A 6,223-nucleotide genomic window follows, 5' to 3' on the forward strand; every position below is an offset into this window, starting at 1 on the left:
GGTGGACTTGTTGCAGACTGCTTGGCATAAGGGGCGTCAGGTGGTTGTGGAAACTATAGGGGCATCTCTTTGCTATCAGTAGTTGGCAAGGTGCTCTGTAGGATCATGCTTGACAGAATGCTGGAGCACATTGCTGATGATGTTCTGCCTGAGTCACAGTGTGGTATCAGAAGTGGTCGATGGACAGTGGATATGATTTTTAAAGCCAGGCAACTACAGGAGAAAGTATAGGACAGATATATACTAGGTAACATGATAAGCTGGTGACGTCAGCGATACTTACATTAGGAGCGAAATAAAATATTGAGGCTCTTTGGGGGTACTAAATTTATCTTTGTGATATAGGAGGAGCATAGATTTTATTATATAATGCAGGTAGGTGTATAACATATGGTGGGTGTAATATATGTGGACAATTTTTGCAATTAAACTCTCGGGGAGAATGTAGGATATGTTAATTGAAGGAAGATGCTTATTTAATCAAGTGTTAATAGGTTATAGTTATGGAAAGAGTTTACATGAAATAGGCTTTTTTTTTTTGCTATATCAGTATATTTTAGAGATGATATCTGAAATTATAACAGTACTTAAAAGAAGTATGAACTATAAGGAATAATAGTAAGATAATAAATGTGAGGGGATAAATTATAAAGGATACAATACAGAAACCTGTTAATTGAATCATAGAGTATAAACAGATGAGAAAATAAGGGGATAAAAATGCAAAGGAGTATGGGATGAATAGGTATAAGAATATAAGGGTTATAAAGTAGATAGTATAGAGTAGAGTATATATAGTAGATAATAAAAGTTATAAGACATAAAAAGTTATTAAAATAGGAGATTAAAATAGGGGAATAAAATGGATATAAAAATAAGTACAAAAATATAAAGATAGGCGCTTATGTCAACGAATCTAAGGGAGATAACCAGCATAAACATCTAAAGATATAAATAGCCAGGTGGTAACAAGAAAAGAAATAAAATAAAATGAAAATACAACAACAGAGAAAATATACAGTAGGAGAAAGTTTTTGAAGGCAAGGAGTGAAAAATTTTGCAAAGTTCTTTAGTTATTTGTTGAGTACAAAGCCGTATCAAAATATTTTATTAAAAAAAAAAAAAATAAATAGAAGTTCCTCTGAGAAATACAGTCTCTGTCCAGTTTATATGGTGATTCAAGGAAACGTGTTGCTGTTGGTGATGGAAATTGCGCAGTTTTTAGGATATTAGAGCTCTGACAAGAATTTAATGAATGGACATTACCTCGCTTTTTCAGGAAAAAAGAGTTTGGAATGGCAATTAAATCCAGGAATCGTTTTTAGTTCCAAGTTTCTCATGTCCAGAGTGAAAATATGTTGGTTCTTGGTTGATGACGTGGGAATTCCAGATTTCAGTTTGCGTATTCCCCCAAAATACAAGTAATATTCCAATAACTTCTAGGAGTAGTTCTTGGTTATAGATAAGCCGAACCCCAAAAATTTGTTAAATATAATGTAACGCATGAAATTTGGTGGTAGGACACCGGATTATAGAAATTCAGTAGCTGAAAGATAGAAACAAAGAGATGAGGAAGGAGTGGAGGAAGTTAATGCACTAAATGCTAATAGTAAGGAAAGGGGATAGATCTTAAAATTTAGGTCAGCTTAGTTAGGGGGGAGGAAATGGGTTAGTTGTCGAGATTATATTTTTTTCTCTATTTTGGTAATGCAACTTATACTATATGTCATGGGTAGTAACTGTGAGGATTCTCTCATTAAAAATATTTCAGGTTAGAATGGGCCAATCTATTAAGAATTAATGTTGAATTTGTATAAAGAGATGGTAATTATAGAGAGCTATTTGTAGGGGAAGGTTAAATTCTGAAGGGGGGGGAACCAAGATGACGTTTTCAGATGTTATGATTGAATTGAGGGGAGAAGGTTTTAAGTGAAGGAAAATTAAGGGGTTATGAGTAAAAGCAGTCTGGGAAAATTTGATGAGTATATAAAGAGGATGTATGAGGATATTTCGTTACTATTGCATATCGACATAAGTGTGGATAGGTTAGTTGCTGGATAGGTTCAATAGGGAAAGTGTATTCAGGGGTGGCTAAAGAATGTTCTGGTGATATTTTTATTTTGTTGTTAAAAATGAATGTTGTGATGGAGAGAGTGAATGGGAGAGAGCCCCTATAGCTGGGGTCTAGTGGGATAATAGACAAAGTATAGGGTGTATAGATGTGTAGGTGTACTCTGGTGTAATTACCTTAAAAAAATAAGATGAAGGGGCTCCATTGTCAGATACTAGGTGCTAGACTAGGCATGTGTGAGAGGTTAGTCAACCCTTTACAACAATGGAAAAAATTGCAATTAGGGAGGCAGGTAGGGTTTATGTCAGAGGGTTGGTCTAAGGAGTTACAGATATTAGTCTTGGTTTGGAGGGGGTTTATCAGCAGAGTTTAGGGTGTTTCCATTTTTAAATTTTCTTTTGTCCCTAAAACTGGATATTATTTCTGATATAGAATTGACAATATTTAATTTTTCTGGTGCTGTTATAATCGCGTTGCAGAGGAAGCAGTATTTTGTACCTGGGCTGTATGATCTAGACTTTCTTAATATTTTCCATTTTAAGGAGAAACATATGTTATTTTCTTTTAAGTTTCTTACTAAGTTAGAGAGAGTAGTTTTCGTCTTAGATGTCTTGCTAAAGAATGATTGCAGGTGGTTAGATATTCTATTTTTATCAGGAAGGAAAATAGTCATATGTATGTATGTATTATAGGGTTGGAGTGTGATATATTTGGAGGTTCACTGTCTATAGTAGTTCTGGTTATTAGGTTTTGACTGGTCATAGGGTTGTCTGTTGTGGTGAGGGGCAATTCAGTCACTGTACATATATGAAGTCTGAGTGTATGCAGTCATTGTACAGTGGGCAGTTTTCGGGGGCATTGCAGTTACAGTGAGGGTATGTTGTGTTTGAGGTCTTGTTAATATTTTGTTGTGCAGATTTTTTTTTTACTATTACAGTTTATAATTGTTTGCACTAGGGTAGACATAGCAGAGAAGGAGATTTTGATGGGATTTTATTTAGGATCATGCTGTATTTGTGAGGGTGTTTTAAATGAGTTTTCTATTATTTTTAAGAATTCGTTAGGGATATGGGTTTTTACTCTAATATTAATATGTATTTTGTGTTAATAAATTGTATAGAAATATGTTAATATGTATTTTGTGTTAATAAATTGTATAGAAATATGTTAATATGTATTTTGTGTTAATAAATTGTATAGAAATATGTTAATATGTATTTTGTGTTAATAAATTGTATAGAAATATGTTAATATGTATTTTGTGTTATTAAATTGTATAGTAATATGTGAATACGTATTTTGTGTTATTAAATTGTATAGAAATATGTGAATATGTATTTTGTGTTATTAAATTGTATAAAAATATGTTAATATGTTAACATGTATTTTGTGTTGGTATGACATAATCACGTAAACACACTGGTTCTTGCTTAATCACTGAAGTTTTTTTTTACTTTTTTACACAGGAATCACCACTTATCAAGGCCTGGATGCCAATCGAGGATAAGGGTTAATGGGTATACATTAGTCAATGTGATTATAGTATAGTAAACATAAGTAGTGGGAATATTGTAAATTGGATTACTTAGAGGGACGGTTCATCAAAAACTTGTTTATGTTGGACTTGAAGACGACCATATTGTAGTCAGCTGGAAAGCAGGCAATCAGAAAACAGTTCCACAGGCGTGCAGTTCTAAGAAAGAAGCCCTGTTCATGGAATCTACATTTAGGTTTAGGCACAGAAAAAGAGCGTGGGAAATTATTGATAGTGGTTTTTGGCTAGACAAGTGATTTTCATGAAAGCTTGGCGAGGGGGGACCATAGATTGAAGCTCAGCTGAGCACTTGCCATGGAAATAACGATAAAGATGAGACAGGTACGCACCGTCTCTTCTGTGGGAAAGGGGTTACAGGGAAGAGAAAAGGGCATCCCCCACTAAGCTACAAAGTCTATTTTGAACTTTGTCAAAGCAGGATAAGCGGATTCTAGCAGCTCCTAGCCAAAGGTGGCACCAGTACATCCATGGCCGTACCTGGCTTTTATATAGGTAGAGAATTGCATTAGGAGTTTGATATCTGCTGGAGCGGTAGAAGGATCCCATCATTTTCCAGTGACTTTGACAATGGCTTTGATATACGTGTTCCATTTCAGGTCAGGAGTAAAGGTCAAGCTCCGAAACTTGTCAAAACATGAAGCCTTCCCAAGATGAGAGCGATTTATTTCAACTGATGCTAAATTGGCATCAGAGCGTAGATGGTGTAGAAATAGAAGTTTGGTTTTAGATGCATTAAAAGTAAGCAGCCACCTTTTTCCCTGTTGTACCACGTGCTCAAAATCAGAGGAGAGAGAATCAGAGAACTTGGTCGTTTATAGTCTTTGATATGCTACCATAGATTGTAGTGTCATCAGCATAAATGTCTGCAAATGATGTAAGGATGTCATATGGAAGATCATAATGCTTTTCTGGAATCAAGGTTTTTGATTAGCTTAGCACGTACAGATATTTGTATGTCACATAACGTGCTTTCAGATACACCAGGAAATACTGAGGGTTGGTGGTCTTGGTCATAAAGGGTAGAATTAGCTGCAAAGACGGACTGAGCATACAACTCTCTCGCATTCTTTATTACTTTTTTACAGAGGTTGCTAGCGGACCTGAAGGCAGCTTTAGTCTCAGTAAATCTATTACGTTGGAAGCAATGGAAAAAGTGATTTCTGTGTGCAATGGTAGCAGCACATTCTGGAGAAAACCACAGCTGGCTGTTAAGTTTTTGCTGGAACTTTTCGAGGATATGAAACGGTCTATACCTACAATTAACCATTCTGTCAGGTCTGATACTATAGAGGACACATCGTTTTTAAACATGGAACGCAGAGTTGGATCTGATATAAATGTACGGAAGCTATCCCAGTCACGCATGGAATATAGATATACTGTACAATGGAGAGGTACGTCTGAGGACATATTACATTTCGTTTTTATCTTAACTAATCCAACAGAGTGGTCGGAAGATCCCAGTGGAAACTGAACGGAAGATGAACATAGCTTGGGGCAAGTTGTGAGACAAAGGTCTAGGAGACTTGCATACTGGCCGTCAGTGTCGGGGACATGGGTGTATTCATGAGCAATCTGAGTGAGGTCATAAGCAATGGAGAAATCGTGACAGAACCTCCCCTCGTCATCGGTCTTGTTTAAGTAGGTTAACCATTCCATATTGTGAACATTGAAGTCTCCTCAGACGTGAATGTTTGCTGAGGGGTATGCAGACAGGACGTGGTCAATTTTCTCAGATATGCTTTTAAAGATAGTAACTCCACTATTGTGGGGGCAATAGTGTAAATATGAACGTGGTAGTGTGAGCAAGTGCAACCCGGAAGCACATATAGGGTAAATTAGGAGCTTCTCTGGAGATGTCCTTGCCACATGGAAAATCGTCTTTAATGTAGGCCCATGGGGGTCTTGGGGGTCGGGTTTAGTGGTTAAGTTAGAGTATTCTTTAATTACAAACTCATTTATGGAAGTAGTCAGTCCAATGCCATTCTCACTAAGTAATAATAGGTCAGGTTTAGTTTCCTGTAATAGTTTGAACCTCTTGAAGGTTGGAATGTAGACCCTTGATGTTGGAGAAAGAGACATGGTAATGTTGGAAGTTGGAGATCTGGGTTTAATCGAGTATTTTTCTGGAAACCTTTCATGATTGGGATTTGGGATTAAGCAACATTAACCTGGTCAGTATTAAATGGGTGACCATTTGGGACTTCCAAGTGCTGCATGTGCTCTCTGCTCATCTTGACAATTTCCAGTCGTCCTGGACTTCTTTTTGCCACTGGACTCAAACAGTGCCTCTTCAGGAGAGATGTGGTTGGAGATTGCAGAATCCTTGCCTCACAATTGAACATGCAACTGCCTCTACAGGGGATCCTTTGGATTTTCGAGCATTGAATTTTGTGTTATTAAATTGCATAGAAAAAAAACCTTAGGGAAACAAACGTTGATTAAGCAGAGTATATAATTGATGGGTGTCTGCTGCGCATGGTAAAATCCTCTAATGCAAAATAAATATTGTCATTAGATTCCTTGTGAGATTTTATCCAAGAAATGTTTTGGTTGAACTTGATATAGAGTTTTGTTTGTCTTTATTCTGTAGCATC

The sequence above is a fragment of the Euprymna scolopes genome, chromosome 8, assembly GCF_053919585.1.
Source record: "Euprymna scolopes isolate OS-2025 chromosome 8, ASM5391958v1, whole genome shotgun sequence".
Taxonomy (NCBI): domain Eukaryota; kingdom Metazoa; phylum Mollusca; class Cephalopoda; order Sepiida; family Sepiolidae; genus Euprymna; species Euprymna scolopes.